The sequence below is a fragment of the Schistocerca americana genome, chromosome 6 (genome assembly GCF_021461395.2).
Source record: "Schistocerca americana isolate TAMUIC-IGC-003095 chromosome 6, iqSchAmer2.1, whole genome shotgun sequence".
NCBI lineage: Eukaryota > Metazoa > Arthropoda > Insecta > Orthoptera > Acrididae > Schistocerca > Schistocerca americana.
In genome coordinates, this window is record NC_060124.1 from 629,805,191 (window position 1) to 629,825,774 (window position 20,584).

The following is a 20,584-nucleotide window of genomic DNA, read 5'->3' on the forward strand; positions in this document are numbered from 1 at the left end:
GAGCACAATTTTTGCTTTTGACCAACAGTGCATCAATAAGTGTGTGCATTCCATATCCTTGTTATTGTAATTATGAAAAATGTTTTCCAACCATTATTGGCCACTGCACAAAACAAATTGTAAAATTTTTGGTGGGAGCATGGGGGCTATGTAAGTAGGCTGTTTAGGTTTTTATGTTGGTAACACCACATAGCGCTCTGACTGACTGTGCTGTGTGCAGCCTGTGGCTGGTTACTATTGTTGGAATATTTGCAGTTGTAGTGTTGGGCAGCAGAATGTGAACAGTATGTAGTGTTGCGCAGTTGGAGGTGAGCCGCCAGCTGTGGTGGATGTGGGGATAGAGATGACGTAATTTTAAGAACGGACGATCTGGACGTGTGTCCGGCAGAAAGAGTAAATTTGTAATACTTTATAACATGAACTGATCTATATATTATGACTTTTGAACATTATTAAGGTAAATACATTGATTGTTCTCTATCAAAATCTTTCATTTGCTGACTATGCCTATCAGTAGTTAGTGCCTTCAGTAGCTAGAACCTTTTATTTAGCTGGCAGTAGTGGCGCTCGCTGTACTGCAGTAGTTTGAGTAACGAAGATTTTTGTAATGTAAGTGAATCCTGAAAGGTATAGGTTATTGATAGTCAGGGCCATTCTTTTGTAGGGATTTTTGAAAGTCAGATTGCGTTGCGCTAAAAATATTGTGTGTAGTTTAGTGTTGATCATCTTAAGTAAAGATAGCAATGACTGAGTATGTTCAGTTTTGCTCAGCTGTTTGATACTCAAATAACATAGAAGTTTATCAGCACAGTAATTCATTAATTTTTCAAAGGGTATGTTTCAAGTTGTGTGGAGGTGGGACAGTGGCCAATGTGAGGGTCTATTGCCAGGGTAGCAGTAAGCGAAATGATGTGTAGCGGTTTCTGATGTGAGTGTCTATTGCGAGGACCTGGGCAGGGTGGCAGCATGCGCAATGAGGTGGCACAGTGGTTGGTTTGATCATCTATTGCCAGAACCTGGGCCCGGGTGGCAGCAGGCTCGAAGAGTTGAAGCAGTGGCTGATGTGAGCATCTTTTGTCAGGACCTGGGCCACGGAGGCAGCAGGTGTCGGGAGGTCGAGGGGTGACTGATGTGAGTGTCTACTGCCAGGATCAGGGCCAGGGTAGCATCAGGCACGAGGAGTTAGAGTGGAGGCCGATGTGAGTATCTATTGCCAGGACCTGGGCCAGTGTGGCAGCAGGAGCGACACGGTGAAGGAGTAGCCGATGTGAGTGCTTCTTGCTAGAACCTGGGGCAGGGCAACAGCAGGTGTGGGGAGGTTGCGTGATTGAAGATGTGAGCGACAATTGCCAAGGCCTGGGCCCTGGAGACAGCTGTTGTGGGGAGTTGGCGCAGTGGCTGATGTGGTAGTCTATTGCCAGAAACTGGGCCAAGGTGGCAGCATGCGTGAGGAGGTATCTCAGTGGTTGATATGATCGTCTATAGCCAGGACCTGGGCCAGGGTGGTAACAGGCACGAAGAGTTGGAGTGGAAGCCAATTTGAGCGTCTATGCCAGGACATAGGCCAGGGTGGCAGCAGGTGAGAGAAGGTGGAGCTGTGGCTGATTTAAGTGTATACTGCCAAGACCTGGGATAGGGCAACAGCATTTGTGAGGAGCTGGCGCTGTGTCCGATGTGATGATCTTTTGCCATTACCTTGGCCAGGGTCGCAGCAGTCATTATTAGCTGGAGTGGTGGCTTCTGTGAGCGTTGTCTGATGTGAGCATCCGTTTCCCAGACCTGGGATATGGAAGCAGCAGGTTTGGGGAGGAGGCAAGGTGGCAGATGTGAACGTCTGTGTCCAGGGACATGGGCAGGGTGGCAGCAGGTTTGTGGAGGTGGCAGATCTGCCGATGTGAACGTCAATTGCCAGGGCCTGGTCCAGGGTGGCAGCAGGTGTGGTGAGGTTGTAATATTATTGGGATTTCCGTAGTATGAAAGCTGTGAGTACCCTTGGAAAGGCATTCACCTATCTGTATATTAAATGATCAACTTATGAGATGAGACCTATTCTTTGAAAGACATTTGTTTTATATAATTTACGTAACTGTAAAGATGCGCATCTAGCGCGGACGCAAATACATCGATTGCGCAGTCAAAGAAACATTTTAACAGAAGCTGAACTGACGTTCCGCTTCGATCTAAATAAAAGATGACAGTTAAAACTTTTATAGCTCTTCAGATTTTAATGTACTTCTGCTTGTAAAGTGAAAACTTAAAGAAGGTCGACTTTAAGCTAGAAAAGTGAGCAGTCTTGCCTGTGTGCAGACAACATTATTAATTAATAAAATTCAAGTAATTTATGTTCGAAACTGTAAATCGGCAAGTTATTGTTATGAAGGTGTTGAACAGTGCAAGAATTGTCTTTAACGAAGGAGAAAAGTAATGACTGTAATTTGTGACAAAAATGTAAACCGAGGAGACAGCACAGGGCAGGCTGAAATCTGATCGCACCATACACTTAGAAAAGTACTTACGTAAGTTATAATGTTTATAAATAAGCCCTAATTTGCTAGTGAGATTTGTTTGAATATATTTAGTATTTACCAGATTTCTTATTCTGTTCTTTTCCTTTATACTTTTTTAACCTCCATGCCATATTATTTTTATAAATGTCAAGCAGCCTTTACTACAGCAGAGAATACTGCGGCATCCTGGTTGTAGACACATGGCCTCTCCTTGTCTTCTATACAACTCATAGCTGCCCCATTTATTAATGATTTCATTTGCAAATGCAATTTTTTTACTGTTCATTGCTAAAAGTCCCTTAACTAATTATAAAATTCATACTGATTATGTAAAGAAATCCGGGTTTTTCTTTTCCAAATAATAGAAGTCTTTGCGTAATCAAAAACTAGCCTCCTTCTGACAACGATCAGGAGCCGACCAGAAGGCGGACGTCTTCGACTACTTTCGTGTCTCCTGTGGCGAAGCTGTGGCAAACTGGGAACGCGACACTCTAGTATGAAACACAGACTTAAATTGAAAGAATTGAAATATATTTCACCTAATTTTTTTATCATACTAGAAGGTGGAGCAGTGGCCAATGTCAGCGTCTATTGCCAGGATCTTGGCCAGGGCAGCAGAAGGCACGAGGAGGCGGCACGGTGGCTGTTGTGAGCATCTATTTCAAGGACTCGGTGCCAAGAAGGAAGCAGGCACAATGAGATGTAGCAGTGGCTGATATGAGCATCTAGTGCCGGGACCCGGGCCAGTGTGGCAGCAGGAGCGATGCAGTGGAGTGGTGGCCGATGTGAGTGTCTATCGGCAGGACCTGTGCCAGGGTGGCAGGAGGTGCTAGGAGGTTCCGTGGTTGGCGATGTGTGAGTCTATCGCCATGCCCTTGGCCAGGGTGGCAGCTGACGGGAGGAGGTGGTGCGGTGACCAATGTTAGCGTCTATTAATAGTATTTGGGGCAGTGTGGCAGCAGGTACGAGGAGGTGATGTAGAGGCCGATGTAAGCCTCTATTGCCAGAACCTGGGCCAAGGTGGCAGCATACATGAGGAGGTGGCACAGTGGTTGATATGATCGTCTATTGTCAGGAAAAGGATGGAAACAGGCTTGAAGAGTTGGAGTGGAGGCAAATTTGAGCATCTATTACTAGGATATGGGCCAGGGTGGCAGCAGGTGATAGGAGGTGGAGTGGTGGCTGGTTGAAGTGTCTACTGCCAAGACCTGGCAAGGGTGACAGTATGTGAGAGGAGGTGGTGCTGTGTCCGATGTGAACGTCTCTTGCCATTACCTGGGCCAGGCTGGCAGCAGTGAAGATTAGGTGGTGTGGTGGGTGATGTGAGCGTCTATTGCCAGGACCTGGCCCAGGTTAGCTGCAGGCATGATGAGGTGTAGTGGTTTCCTGATGTGAGTCTCTCTAGCCGGGTCCTAAACCAGGGTGGCAGCCGGTGTGGGGAGGTGGCACAGTAGCCGATGTGAGCGCCTATTCCGAGGACCTGGGCCAGGGTGGCAGCAGTGAAGATTAGTGTGGTGGCCAATGTTAGTGTCTATTGCCGCACCTGGACCAGGGAAGCAGAAGGCGCAAGGAAGTGGAGCAATGGCAGATGTGAGTGTCTATTGCCAGGCTTAGGTAGTATTTTCTTGGAAATAAATCATGAGGTAAGATAATGGAAAATAAATTATGAGGTAAGAAATATGTGAACATATAAATACAGAATGAATACTTTAATAGGATATTTTTTGTGTGTGAAAAAAAAGTTGAAATATGAGGAAAAATCTATGGAATGAAGTTTTGGTTTGGACTGCAGTACCAGATGTTACACTGAAATCAAACCCTGTCCTTTCCTTTTGTGTTATTCCGCTATGTGTTTGTGTACCCTTGGGTATTTGTGTTTTTCCTGTCTTTATGTATTTAGCTAACAAGGTTTATGTTGTAGAATTTTTCTAATGCTAAGCTACATTCACTATGATGTAGAAAACTGTTATCCTCAAATATAATTTGCATAATAATATGTTATTTACTTTGTAAAGATGGTTGAATGTTGTTTTCGAAAGCTATTCTGATCTTTTATGTATTTACTTATGTCATAATTCCTGTAACACTGATAAGTATGTTTATTTCTATTCTTTTATAATGCCTGTATTACTACAGATGTTATATGTATTATGATATTTTTAATGATATTTTCTGTACCTTTGTAATTGTATTCTGATGTTATAAAATTGTAATTGACACCAGTTCACCAAATTAAGTAACTTGTAAGCATTCATTTCAGTGCACACATTTCTGTTGTTCATAGTATATGCACAATATGTGAGAAGTTGGTACTGTTAGTGTTTGCACGTGTGTTAATAATTCAGCAAGGGACTGGTTAACAGCATTGCTGGTTCTAAGGACAATTCCAAAAACTTTGTTAGTACATAAGTAGTGGTTTATGGAATTGCTATATTTTCCGCAAGACTCTTCAATGGTAATTGTGCACCTGCACAGCTACAACAGACGGCTGCTGGCCATCTCTACAAGGACTGCAGTGGGTCTGCACCTTTGATGGCCTACCAATACCATACTTGATTGGTGCTCGCTTATTTCCAAGTCCGTATCAATCTTAGTGCTGAGTTTTCACTCAGACGGCGCTTCGGCATTAGGCGGTTGTTTCCGTGTGTGATCGCTGGCCGGAGCTTAGCTGGAGGTGTGTGAGGAGGAGAGAGGTGGCTGCCTTGGCGTGGAGACAGTTCTGCTCGGCAGTGGTTGTTTGTGCCAGGACGCCGAGTGGGGCCTGATGGGAAGACCGGACCGTGATTTTACGGTTAATAGTGTGGACAGCGGCGTGGTGTGCATTTTAATCTGATTCGCTAGGGGAGCAAAATCTCGCCTGTTGTAGTCTGTCGAGCCTGACTTTGAAATACATTCCGTGTGTGGCGGGATGTCATTTTGTCCTCCTGTCTCTCCATAGCTGGGATTACTATCCTCATTTACCATCCCACGGATGTATATTGATGGGGTGCGCTGCTGTCCATACTCTACTAGCTGCTGGTGATGGAAGTGCGTCATTTGGCGGCACGTTAGTCTGGGTGCTTTATGTTTGCCACTCGAAACTATGCACTTGAAGATAAATCAAATCTTTAGAGTTTGCCTTGCGCAGTTTGATTGGAGTTTATTTGTCTTGTGGTGCTTCCACTTTCTGTTAACGAAGGTTAAGCTCGATTCGGCACTCCGTACGACACTTGGTACCTCAGCAGGCAGGTCGGAGCCATCTTCGCGACGAAACGGAAGCCTTTGGACTGAGAGGTCTTGTGTTTTGCATATTGTTCATAAATTGTTGTTTTGATATTAAGTTGGCTGAGGTTTCTTATGGATTTCCCGGCATTTGGTCTGTTGTCTGGCCCAGGCTAGGTCTCGTTATTTTAAAAGTCAGTCCTTGTTTGGGCTTAGTACTATTTTGGCTCACTGCCTGGTGGTTCTGGTAGAACCCTTGGTCGCTATGATTGTGTTGCAGTTTGTATGGGGCTGTGAGCTTGGAGCCGTGGAGTACTATTTGTGTGAACTGCTTCACTGGGGAGTACTGATCGGGCCATTCTTGGTCCTCTGCTGTATGAAATGATTTTATTATTATTTTGAAGTAACATTATCACTTAAATGCTTTAATTCCCATTCTGTTAATTGCAACTTGGGTACTGAGAAATTTAGTAGTGTAATTATGGAAGATTTAATAGTGGCACATGGCCCTTTACCTGCTTCGTAATCTGTTAATTACCGAAAGACCTTACGCTCTTTTTCTTAAATTATTGTATTTTTATGTCGTGTTATTGTTTTTTTTTTTTTTCCCAACCCCCATGAACCAAAGACCTTGCCGTTGGTGGGGAGGCTTGCATGCCTCAGTGATACAGATTGCCGTACCATAGGTGCAACCACAACAGAAAGGTATCTGTTGTGAGGCCTGACAAACATGTGGTTCCTGAAGAGGGGCAGCATCCTTTTCAGTAGTTGCAGGGGCAACAGTCTGGGTGATTGACTGATCTGGCCTTGTAATATTATCCAAAACGGCCTTGCTCTGCTGGTACTGTGAACAGCTGAAAGCAAGGGGAAACTACAGCCGTAATTTTTTCCGAGGGCATGCAGCTTTACTGTATGATTAAATGATGATGGCATCCTCTTGGGTAAAATATTCCGGAGGTAATATAGTCCCTCATTTGGATCTCCGGTCAGGGACTTCTCAAGAAGACATCAGGAGAAAGAAAACTGGCGTTCTACTGATTGGAGCGTGGAATGTCAGATCCCTTAATCGGGCAGGTAGGTTAGAAAATTTAAAACAGGAAATGGATAGGTTAAAGTTGTATATAGTGGGAATTAGTGAAGTTCAGTGGCAGGAGGAACAAGACTTTTGGTCAGGTGAATACAGGGTTATAAATACAAAATCAAATAGGGGTAATGCAGGAGTAGGTTTAGTAATGAATAAAAAAATAGGAGTGCGGGTAAGGTACTACAAACTGCATAGTGAACGCATTATTGTGGCCAAGAAGGACGCGAAGCCCATGCCTACTACAGTAGTACAAGTTTATATGCCAACTAGCTCTGCAGATGATGAATAATAGATGAAATGTATGATGAGATAAAAGAAATTATTCGGGTAGTAAAGGGAGACGAAAATTTAATAGTCATGGGTGACTGGAATTTGAGAGTAGGAAAAGGGAGAGAAGGAAACATAGTGGGTGAATATGGATTGGGAGAGAGAATTGAAAGAGGAAGCCATCTGGTAGAATTTTGCACAGAGCATAATTTAATCATAGCTATCACTTGGTTCAGGATTCATAATAGAAGGTTGTATACATGGAAGAATCCCAGAGATACTAGAAGGTATCAGATAGATTATATAATGGTAAGATAGAGATTTAGGAACCAAGTTTTAAATTGTAAGAAATTTCCAGGGGCAGATGTGGACTCTGACCACAATCTATTGGTTATGAACTGTAGATTAAAGCTGAATAACTGCAAAAAGGTGGGAATTTCAGGAGATGGGACCTGGATAAACTGACTAAACCAGAGATTGTACAGAGTTTCAGAGAGAGCATTAGGGAACATTTGACAGGAATGAGGAAAAGAAGTACAGTATAAGAAGAATGGGTAGCTGTGAGGGATGAAGTAGTGAAGGCAGCAGAGGATCAAGTGGGTAAAAAGACAAGGGCTAGTAGAAATCCTTGAGTAACAGAAGAAATATTGAATTTAATTGATGAAAGGTGAAAATATAAAAACGCAGTTACTGAAGCAGGCAAAAAGGAATACAAACGTCTCAAAAATGAGATTGACAGGAAGTGCAATATGGCTAAGCACGGATGGCTAGAGGACAAATGTAAGGATGTAGAGGCTTAGCTCACTAGGAGTAAGATAGATACTGCCTACAGAAAAATTAAAGAGACCTTTGGAGAAAAGAGAACCACTTGTATGAATATCAAGAGCTCAGATGAAAACCCAGTTTTAGGCAAAGAAGGGAAAGCAGAAAGATGGAAGGAGTATATAGAGGGTCTATACAAGGGCGATGTACGTGAGGACAATATTATGGAATTGGAAGAGGATGTAGATGAAGATGCAATGGGAGATATGATACTGCATGAAGAGTTTGACAGAGCACTGAAAGACCTGAGTCGAAACAAGTAGACAACATTCCATTAAAACTACTGATGGCCTTGGGAGAGCCAGTCCTGACAAAACTCTACCATCTAGTGAGCAAGATGTATGAGACAGGCACAATACCCTCAGACTTCAAGAAGAATATAATAATTCCAATCCTAAATAAAGCAGGTGCTGACAGTTCGATAATTTTCACATCTATCAGTTTAATAAGTCACAACTTCAAAATACAGACGCGAATTCTTTACAGACGAATGGAAAAACTGGTAGAAGCCGACCGCGGGGAAGATCAGTTTGGATTCTGCAGAAATGTTGGAACACGTGAGGCAATACTGACCCTACGACTTATCTTAGAAAATAGATTAAGGAAAGGCAAACCTATGTTTCTAGCATTTGTGGACTTAGAGAAAGCTTTTGACAATGTTGACTGGAATACTCTGTTTCAAATTCTGAAGGTGGCAGGGGTAAAATACAGGGAGCGAAAGGCTATTTACAATTTGTACAGAAACCAGATGGCAGTTATAAGAGTTGAAGGGCATGAAAGGGAAGCAGCGGTCGGGAAGGGAATGAGACAGGGTTGTAGCCTCTCCCCGATGTTATTCAATCTGTATATTGAGCAAGGAGTAAAGGAATCAAAAGAAAAAATTTGGAGTAGGTATTAAAATCCATGCAGAAGGAAGATAAACGTTGAGGTGTGCCGATGACATTGTAATTCTGTCAGAGACAGCAAAGGACTTGGAAGAACAGTTGAACGAAATGAACAGTGTCATGAAAGGAGAATATAACATGAACATCAACAAAAGCAAAACGAGGATAATGGAATGTAGTCGAATTAAGTCGGGTGATGCTGTGGGAATTAGATTAGGAAATGAGACACTTAAAGCAGTAAAGGAGTTTTGCTATTTGGGAAGCAAAATAACTGATGATGGTTGAAGTAGAGAGGATATAAAATGTAGACTGCCAATGGCAAGGAAAGTGTTTCTGAAGGAGAGAAATTTGTTAACATCGAGTATAGATTTAAGTGTCAGGAAGTCATTTCTGAAAGTATTTGTATGGAGTGTAGCCATGTATGGAAGTGAAACATGGGCGATAAATAGTTTGGACAAGAAGAGAACAGGAGCTTTCGAAATATGGTGCTACAGAAGAATGCTGAATATTAGATGGGTAGATCACATAACTAATGAGGAAGTATTGAATAGAATTGGAGAGAAGAGGAGTTTGTGGCACAACTTGACTAGAAGAAGGGATTGGTTGGTAGGACATGTTCTGAGGCATCAAGGGATGACAAATTTGGCATTGGAGGGCAGCGTGGAGAGTAAAAACCGCAGAGGGAGACCAAGAGATGAATACACTAAGCAGATTCAGAAGGATTTAGGCTGTAGTAGGTACTGGGAGATGAAGAATCTTGCACAGGATAGAGTAGCATGGAGAGCTGCATCAAACCAGTCTCAGGACTGAAGACAACAACAAAAACATTGTTTTCTTTTTAATTTGCTGATCACTCATGTACTGTTCCAAGTATTAAAATGTTTCAGGTAGCTATTACTTGGGTGGAACGGCTGGAACCGCAAGGGAGAGAGTAGTTGCGTGTCTTACATGTACGTTGTTGGTGCGGCCTGGTGTCCGTTGTTTGTTTTGGTGCACCTGAGTTAAGTATTGTGTTGCCTCCTCCCTTGCGGCCCCATTGTGTTCTTCTCATAAACATTTCCTTCTAGGCTTTTTAGTTAATTTTATGCTAGTATTATTTTAAGTTCTTACATTGGTAACATTATGCGGTCTTCATTATGCACACTGTTTGTCATAGCGGAGTTGATGTGCCATTGTAATTTCTTAAATCTATTATGACAAACAATATGTATCATGAAGGGTACACACAATGGAGTTTGAGTATGGCAATTATAATGTCCCATATATCATGATGTGCGTGGGTAAAGGGTGCTATAAATGGATGACTGTTATTTCTGTTTTTGGCGCCCTTCATGCCTCCTTTCTTGTCCCTATTGGTACGTTATCCTTGTACTTGTGTTGGTAACCCACATCAGTGGTAGCAGCACACCTTCCTTCCCGGACCTTGGGTGCCTAAATTTGTGTAGGTGGAGTATGAATGTGATATTTTTTTGTATTTTTATGCTCTTGCTTATTGAGAACGTTTTTTGCTTATAGTTTCCTTTGTGTTTATACAGGAACACCGAATGATCATGGCACGATCAGTACCAGGTTTAGACTTACTTATGAAAGCCCAGCTGCAATATGAGCTTAGAATCAGAAGTCAAAGTGTTGACAGTACGGTGAATGTGTCGATTGCACGGCTCCGGGTGGCGTTAGCTCCAGTAACGTTGCCTCCAGATCTTTTCCCGGATCAGGGTAAGTGGATGTCATCAGTTTCCACATTTATAGCTACTTGGAGTGCTACCATGTCAGTCTTTGAGCGTGCTCCTCCCACGTTAAAACAGCTTTGTCGGGCACAAGCTCAATTGGCTGTTAGATTTAAAATCAATTGGGGTCCAAGACGCGCATAGAGCTGCTTTTAATCAGGCCTTGGCAGGGATGGAGGGCCTGAATTCGCACCTCCTGACGCTTGCCTTGGGGGGCAGAGGAGAGTAATATCGATCTTGAGGATCGTCATGATGTAAGGAAGTGTGCGTCCCAGCGAGTCGAATTACAACAGTCTAATTCCTTTGCGAGATTGCCCCACCCTTTATTGAGAGTGTTGCATGATATCACTGACATTATTATTGAGTCGGTAGATCAAGTTATCAAGCTGTTGGAATTAATTATTCATTTATGGCGACATATGGAGGCTCTATCTCACCCACATGCTACGGTATTGACGGCGTTGTATTCAATGGCCCACGGCAGTTTAAATTTGATAATAACCGAAATGTTGCAAGAAGGCGGTTCGCTCATGCACCTGAATATTAAGCTCACTGACCGCGCGCGTAGAGCGTTGGATCAGGAACAATTTTGGCGGGTGTAAGGAGATAGGGAACCACTAATGCAATTTGTGGAACGTGTTAGGCCTGCGGTAGGAGTTCTCGACATACAAATTTCAGAAAGCGATTGTGTCACCCATATCCTTGTTGATCTTTCTGCATCAGAGAAGGGAAAATTTATCTTTGTTGAGAGACCACGAACGTATGCCGAGTTGTTGGCGGTTGTTGACAAATTAGATGTCCGCCAATTTCCGGAAGTTACCCAGCAGCGTTCTCATAATACTATGCCTTCGGAAGCACTGCCAACCGTTGTTCCGCGGAATGTCACCAACCGACGCGAATGTTATCATTGCGGATCCCCAGATCATTTGGTCCGGTCCTGTCCGGTTCTTCACATGCCCCGTTATCAAAAATGACGCCAGGAGAAGGGGGGAAGAAGGTGGGGGAAAAGAAAGCGAAACTGGCCGGTAAATTGTCGTGTAATTCGAGCTCGGTCGATCCCTTCTCTCCCCTTTATTAGTGGGAAATTAGGGCAGGAACCGATTTGTGCCTTATTAGACACAGGCAATGCCCGGTCTTTCGTTAGTAAGCCATGGTATTTGGAATTTGGTAAAACAGTTCGTTTGTCTAGTGTGCGTTCTACTGGAAGTAGATGTCAGAATGCTAATGGTGAAATGTTGCCTATTCTGGGGAAGTGCACAGCAAGTTTGTCTATTGGCACCTTTTCATGGCCTGTTCAGTTGTTGGTTGCGGAGAATTTAAGCACGCCTTTCATTTTGGGTTGGTCTAATTGTCGATCCTTCAAGGGGTACCTTCTATTTTTAATTCCGACCAACTACTAGAATTGCCTTTTATGCGTGTGGCAGGGGAGGAGGAAGTACTGTTTTGGCGGTAACACAGAATTATCCAGATGTATCACATGTCCCTTCCGACCAAGAAGCAAGGTTAAAGGAGCTGTTGTCTGAGTACCCGCAAGTTATTACGGACAGATTAGGAGTAACCAATCAGATCGAGTACAAAATTCTTCTTACCGATCAGATGCCGGTGCGTAAGGCTCCGTATAGGTTGTCACCTTCTAAAATGCGAGTGCTGCGGGCCAAAATTGAGCATATGTTGAAGGATGAGGTAATTAACTATTCCACCTCGCCGTACGCTTCTCCTGTTTTCCTTTTCCCTAAGGCAGGCAAGAATGACTATCGGCTTGTAGTCAATTACCAGCTGCTTAATCTGCTGTGAGCTTGATCTGCAACAGCATTGAAACACTATGCCTCGTTGACATGTGTATCGTCAACGCCGCCACCGCATACCAGTTTACAAACACATAATTAGTCTGGAAAACAAACTTGGCACTAATAGCACCGCACAATCTGTTATTCTCAGTGGACCTATGTTTTTTTGTGGTTGTCGAGTTAATTTCTCCCTTGATGTTGCAAGTGGAGCAGCTGGCAGTGGGTGGTTTACACTCTCTATTGTTTGCTGTGAGAATGCATCGCTACCCGGACTTGAATCCTTCGACGATCGAAATGTTATCGCTTACAAGACATGGCATTGTGGGATCGAACCGAAGAATCAATCTAGACCTAGTTTTGTTTATAGTAATATGCCTTTTAGTTTGTATACTTGCTCCTGTTGGTGGCAAGAGGTGGCAGTGAGCTGACGGCTACTGTGTGGTGACATTAGTTTCCAGAAATGTCGACTGCAGTTACTTACGAGGCAGTGTGCGGCCCCGTAAGTGGGACTCGCCCACACAGAATTGGAGCCAGTGGTGCCAAAGACTGCCGAATTTCTCGTAGGGGATATCCATCTCTGCTGGTGGTACCCATCCGGCTAGTGATGACACTCGGCACTGGCACGGAAGGGTAGGCGGTTGTACTGGCCGGGTCTCGTCCCACTACCCCCAGGGCAGCAGTCTGGCGTGGGTCAGCCCACCAGTATAAAAGCACTGAGCACGAGGAGGAGGGTTCGGCACTAAGAAGGTATAGTGTGGGAACCCCAGACTCCTACGGTCACGCATTTTGTCCCGTCACTCGGTCGTCCTGCGGGGACCTCTCGTCTCCCGGGGCGCTACGGACTGCTTATCCCTGTGCTCGAATTGTGATTTTATCCTCGTGCGAGGCTCATTCGTGGTACTGACGCACTGTTTCCGGCCGTGGTCACAAATCTGTGGCTCGAGAGTGCAGTGCGAGCTGGCTCACCCTGCGAGAAGCTCGTTTACTACTGCGGTTGCAGTATTGCAGTAGCTAGCCTAGTCTGCCCCGTGCCATCTAAATGGCCCTCAATGCTGCGATCGACGTGCATTCCGCTGCTGTGGCTGAACTGCTAGTTTTGGAGGTAAAGCCCAAAACGTGGTGGCGGCATTACAAAAAGTTTAAAGGAGTAGAATAGTTTATCGGCCTCAATCTAACAAGAAGTTACTCGCAACTATTTTTAGATGAAGGCTGCAAGAAGTAGACAGCCACTTTACACAATGGAAGATGCTACCAGTTGAAGGGAATAACTTTCGGTCTTTCAATCTCAACAGCAGTCCGTATGAGAGCAGTGGACAAAGTTCTGCTTGAAGAATTATTGAAGCATGTAACCCTCTTTTTTTCTAACCATACCACTTCATGGGGAGAACATTCAGAAGTACTGTACGAATTACTTGAAGACTTTAGGAGAGCTGGCATAATGATCAACCTAAATGAATCAGTCTTTGCCAAATCACAGATTAAATTCCTCAGTCATATAATTTCTCAACACGGAACTGAACCCGATTCAATGAAAATGGAAGCAGTAAGGAACTTTCCCACTCCAAAGTGCCATGATCAACTCAAATCTTTTCTCAGATTTTGCTGTTTCTGTCTTTTATTTATTTCAGGATACTATCTTCTTCTGTGCTTGAGAAACTTTTAAGGAAGGGTGCATTATGGAAACGGGATAATAAACATCAGAGGGTGTTTGCACTAATTAAAAAGACAATCCTGACTTGAATGAAATTTCTTTCTTGGTACTCTAATGGTCCCCACCTTTGCTTCTACTAAAGCCATTTAGTCCTCTTGGGCATCTGAAAGGTGTTCAGATCCAATATTGGTGCTTCTGTAGCTAAAATGGTATGTGGAGAGCCTCTGTGCATTTAGAGGACTATTTAGTGCCAGCACCACTACCCACCCTGACAGAACTCTTACATTTAGTGCAAAAGCACCAACATCCACTCCTCATTACAGTAACCTGGCAAAAGGATTTGCACAGCTGTTCCCACATAATGTTGCATACAAACTTAGTCAGACATCTACCCCAGCCAGCATACAACCAGTTCTTCCTCAGTTTTACATAGAGGGGTCACACAATGGCACGGCCCTGGAGGTGTCAACTGAATAGGTCAAACAAGTGTGGGTTTTAACATCAACTGTCCCAGACACATCACATCACAGCCAGCAGACCTCACTTCCCCAACACCGACCACTCCCACCTCATAACCTGCAGATACCCCAGTGCCACAGCCGACAGCTCTGCTGCCACCACGGCACCCGGCTCACACGAGAGACACTCGATAAATAAAGTTCAAATATCGAGACACCCCAGATGCCCCACAGTACAGGGGGCAGGAGGGGAGGGGTAGGGGGTTGGTTGTATGGCAGTGATGCATTTTGTGTGTTGTGAAACTACCCACAAGTATACACAACCTCTCTGACACGAATTTTATCTCGGCTGTGACCTAGTAAGTCAGTTCTTTGCTAACTTTGATACTCGGTGGGAGCAGTCTTGTACGTTTTTCCTGTGCACATAAAGGTATTTTCTGTACATTTAAAGGTTGTGTGATGTTATTTATGTGTCTGTTTATCTATCCCACAATAATAGTAATAATAATAAGATGCATGATCTCAAAGTTTCAACCTTATTTCCAATTCTGTGTGTAGCATTGCACATCTTTTACACACTATAACTGTAGCTGAAGCAGAAAGGTAATGCAGAACTCTGGCTCAGGTTACAAGTGGTTTCATATCAACTATGCATCAATGTCGTCCCACAGATTGAATCTGATTTGGAAGGCAACTAGCAATGATAATGTCATTCATATATTTACTGAGTGAAAGGCTCACAAAGAGCAACTGAAGAGTGTTGTAGGCTAATAGGTTATAATACACTATCTTTCATTGCAGTTTACATGTGAGTACACTGATATCAGTACAAGCACACTACTGAGCGACAGGACAGAACCCTCCGTATCACAGCAGTACTGCCATCAGACATGCATCAGTGTACAAACTGGTACAGTATATAACCTTTTCTTTTGAAGTGAAGTTAAGCACATATGTATTACAATGATTCAGTTCATATGTCACGTCTTTCAGATTTCTCTCTTGCCACGTAAGCCCAACCGAGCTATTACCTGATTCCTTAGCTCTGATGGCCTTGTATTTCTGATGATTGTCTTCATCACTACTTTCCAAACTAATATTTATTGCTACTATTTCAGTCTCTTACTCCATGAAAGCATAATGGCACCGGTATTCTTTTTCGATGTACACTCCTGGAAATGGAAAAAAGAACACATTGACACCGGTGTGTCAGACCCACCATACTTGCTCCGGACACTGCGAGAGGGCTGTACAAGCAATGATCACACGCACGGCACAGCGGACACACCAGGAACCGCGGTGTTGGCCGTCGAATGGCGCTAGCTGCGCAGCATTTGTGCACCGCCGCCGTCAATGTCAGCCAGTTTGCTGTGGCATACGGAGCTCCATCGCAGTCTTTAACACTGGTAGCATCCCGCGACAGCGTGGACGTGAACCGTAAGTGCAGTTGACGGACTTTGAGCGAGGGCGTATAGTGGGCATGCGGGAGGCCTGTTGGACGTACCGCCGAATTGCTCAACATGTGGGGCGTGAGGTCTCCACAGTACATCGATGTTGTCGCCAGTGGTCGGCGGAAGGTGCACGTGCCCGTCGACCTGGGACTGGACCGCAGTGACGCACGGATGCACGCCAAGACCGTAGGATCCTACGCAGTGCCGTAGGGGACCGCACCGCCACTTCCCAGCAAATTAGGGACACTGTTGCTCCTGGGGTATCGGCGAGGACCATTCGCAACCATCTCCATGAAGCTGGGCTACGGTCCCGCACACAGTTAGGCCGTCTTCCGCTCACGCCCCAACATCGTGCAGCCCGCCTCCAGTGGTGTCGCGACAGGCGTGAATGGAGGGACGAATGGAGACGTGTCGTCTTCAGCGATGAGAGTCGCTTCTGCCTTGGTGCCAATGATGATCGTATGCGTGTTTGGCGCCGTGCAGGTGAGCGCCACAATCAGGACTGCATACGACCGAGGCACACAGGGCCAACACCCGGCATCATGGTGTGGGGAGCGATCTCCTACACTGGCCGTACACCACTGGTGATCGTCGAGGGGACACTGAATAGTGCACGGTACATCCAAACCGTCATCGAACCCATCGTTCTACCATTCCTAGACCGGCAAGGGAACTTGCTGTTCCAACACGACAATGCACGTCCGCATGTATCCCGTGCCACCCAACGTGCTCTAGAAGGTGTAAGTCAACTACCCTGGCCAGCAAGACCTCCGGATCTGTCCTCCATTGAGCATGTTTGGGACTGGATGAAGCGTCGTCTCACGCGGTCTGCACGTCCAGCACGAACGCTGGTCCAACTGAGGCGCCAGGTGGAAATGGCATGGCAAGCCGTTCCACAGGACTACATCCAGCATCTCTACGATCGTCTCCATGGGAGAATCGCAGCCTGCATTGCTGCGAAAGGTGTATATACACTGTACTAGTGCCGACATTGTGCATGCTCTGTTGCCTGTGTCTATGTGCCTGTGGTTCTGTCAGTGTGATCATGTGATGTATCTGACCCCAGGAATGTGTCAATAAAGTTTCCCCTTCCTGGGACAATGAATTCACGGTGTTCTTATTTCAATTTCCAGGAGTGTATTTAGCCCTTTGCACGCTCATTTGTAATTCATCCAATTGGTGTGTTATTTCTCTCAAAGCCACAGTGGAAAATTAAGACATGGTTTATGACCCCCTCCCTCCACTTTTTTTTTTTTTTTAAATACTGCAACAGAATTATATACAAGGCGTATCACAAAAAGTATTTCTAGTTCCCTGATGTAACAGAGGGCATGAAAGTAAACATTTTTCTTACGAAAGCACTATCCAGAAATGTGTAATTTTGAACTTATACTGGTCTCAATAAAACTGTATATTGTAATAAAAACAGAGGACAACTTCATTGCAGTGTGAAATTTAGAGCATGACCAATTATACAAGTACTGTATGCTACAAATTGTTTTATTTATACAAAATTATTATAATTAAATACAATGAAAATTGCCAGTATATTTATAACTGTTATTTAAATTTGTAACTACTGCAGTCTGTTCCAATTCTGAGTGAAAATGTGTGTGGAAATCAGAAATGCAAATGCAGTAAATGTCCTTGGGGGAAAAAAATCTGAAACAAAACCATTTACAATCTAACCTTCTGTGGCGACAGTCGACTGCCAGTAACTTCACCGGCGAAGCACAGAGTAAAAGGTCTTTGGGGACTCGAGCTTCTTTGGACAGTCCCGTCTGCGTGTTGACGAGTGATACACATGTCGTGAAATTGTGCATTGTTTTTCTTGTGTTTCTGTAAATATACGAACCGCAATAAAAGTGCATTATCGTAATAAGTTGGAATTTTTGGTGCGTGGACCCTCACTATAGCCATAAAATCCCACATTGGTGACCCCGAGTCGCGAAAATACGTTGCAGTCGCTCGCTGTGTATCACCGGTTTTGCGCCAATAGACAATGTCGCAGTCTCCAGTTTTTACGGCAGTGCACGACGCCGCGACCGCAGAATGGACATTCGACTGTGAAGCGCAACGCTTCACCCCGTGTGCCACTAATACACCGGGAATGTTCGTATCTCCTGTGTTTGCCTCGCCTGGCCGGACGACTCTAACCTCTGCCGGCATACCACACCGGGCGCTGTACACATCGTCGCAGACACCTTCTACGGCATTCTACGCTCAACAGAATGCCCCTTCAGCACAGGACCCCGGAAACCCCGAGTTCCTACCGCACAGCATGGACCACGCGGCTGGCCAGTTTCTGGGTCCACGTGCACGGCTGCCGTTTAACGTGCCCCCCTTCGCGCCGGTCGAAGGGACACTCACGCCAACCGTGCCGGACCACTTATACGCCTACCCGTCCTGCCGCCCCGCGCACACCTCGGGCGACGCACCTGCTGTGGTTCCACCCCGTCACTCGGCGCTCAGTCGCGATCTCGCGCCTGCCGCGCCGTGCTTGTGGTGTGGCCGCACAGATTCCGTGCCTAGATGGACTGGATACCACGTCTCGCCTACACAGCTAACGGACGTTCAACACAACACATCGCCTGCCACTGAGGCACATTTCGCACCAGTGAACACCGTGCAGAATCCCCGTGCATTTCGTGCCCCTCCTACAGCCCCGCAAACACTGGCCCCCGGCCGTTTTCCGAAGCTGCCGCCATTACAACCGGACAACCCAGTGACGTGGTTTAGCTTGGTGGACAACATGTTGGACATACACGGTATTGCGGACGACAGCACCCGTTTCGTGTGTTTAGTGAACCACCTGCACGACCACCCTGATCTCATCAGTGACTTATTGCTGAACCCTCCTAAGAGCAACAAATATGCCTCTGCTCATGCATTACTTAGCGAACGCCTCTCTCGTCCGCCGGCCGATACTATTCTCAACATAATTTATGACGAGACTTTAGGCGACAGAACACCCTCACAGCTGTGGCGACGCTTGCGTGCACAGGTCGGTACCGAGATCCTGCCGAACTTAGCGCTCTGGGCATTGTGGTTGGTGAAGCTGCCGCAAGAACTACAGTTACATTTGCTTCCACATACCGCAGCGTCACTCGAGGATAAACTATGGCTGGCGGATCAGACATATGCCATTATTCGACACAGCACAGTGTCTAACACCGCCGAGGTTGGTAACCCTGTGTGTATACTTCCACCGTCGGGCGGTAGAGGCCGGGCGCGTGCGTATCGCGGACAGCACACGGAACAGCAGCCACCTAGCGCCCAAGACCGGGAACCGCCAGCGGGTCGGCAACAGCCGCTCCCCACCCCAACCGGGCTAGTGCCTGCCTGCCCCGCCTTCCCCTCGCCTGACGCTTCGGCTGGTCGGGACGAGTATAGCCGATTCACGCATGTGCTGGTTTCACACCACTTTCAGGGACGCTGCTCGCAACTGCCGTCCGCCCTGCGCGTTCCCAAACGCTGCACGCGGGCCGCAGTAGGCGCCATGGCCCACGGATACAGGCAGGGGCGCCCACAGACACTGCATTCTGTCAGAGCCCCTACCCCACGAGGACGTCTGTACGCCTTGGATGTAGGTTCGCGCCGGTATTTTCTCGTCGATACCGGAGCAGATGTTAGTGTCATACCTCCCACATTTTCTGTAAAGGACACGACACCAACAACCTCCCTTCGAGCAGCAAATAAGGCGACACTTCATGTCAAGGGTTTGGCCAAGTTACCTATTGAACTCATACCTGGTAAACAGTTCACGTGGTCCTTCTACGTGGCTGATGTCGAAGATCCAGTATTAGGCATCGACTTCCTTTTCCACTTCAGACTGTCTCCAGATCTTCAGTCAGTCGCATTATTGCACCACACCTCGTCCACGCACATTGCATGTTCAGTCGCTTCTTCGGCCCCCCCTCCCCCTCGGCCGCCCGACGACCTGGGCACAGCTCCCATCAAGTGCTCTTCATCGGCAGACAGCCTCACGATTTCCACCGCCCACCTCCAGCCTGAACGCCCTGCAGTCGACGATCTCCGTCCTCACAACGTCGAATGGAACCGTGCCAGATCATCGGCTACGCAAGCCCTCACCGGGGCACGGCGCCTCGTACAACGACTGCCAACGTCGCCACCACCTGACACCGGAGATGCACCTCGTGGAACTTTGTCAACACCGAAGCAGACTGCTTCCCTGGCACATAAGGTTAGTGACTCTTGTGTGCTACCGATCCCCGTTCACGACGGCCCCCAAATGAGTTCGCCAGCCAAGCTGAACGCTATTACGAATGGCACAACACACACAATTGTGACGACAGATGGGCCTCCAGTGCGCCATAAAGCGTGCCGACTGCCACCACATACATCTACATCTACATCTACATTGATACTCCGCAAGCCACCCAACGGTGTGTGGCGGAGGGCACTTTACGTGCCACTGTCATTACCTCCCTTTCCTGTTCCAGTCGCGTATGGTTCGCGGGAAGAACGACTGTCTGAAAGCCTCCGTGCGCGCTCTAATCTCTCTAATTTTACATTCGTGATCTCCTCGGGAGGTATAAGTAGGGGGAAGCAATATATTCGATACCTCATCCAGAAACGCACCCTCTCGAAACCTGGCGAGCAAGCTACACCGCGATGCAGAGCGCCTCTCTTGCAGAGTCTGCCACTTGAGTTTATTAAACATCTCCGTAACGCTATCACGGTTACCAAATAACCCAGTGACATAAACTACGCCTTGCTAAAGC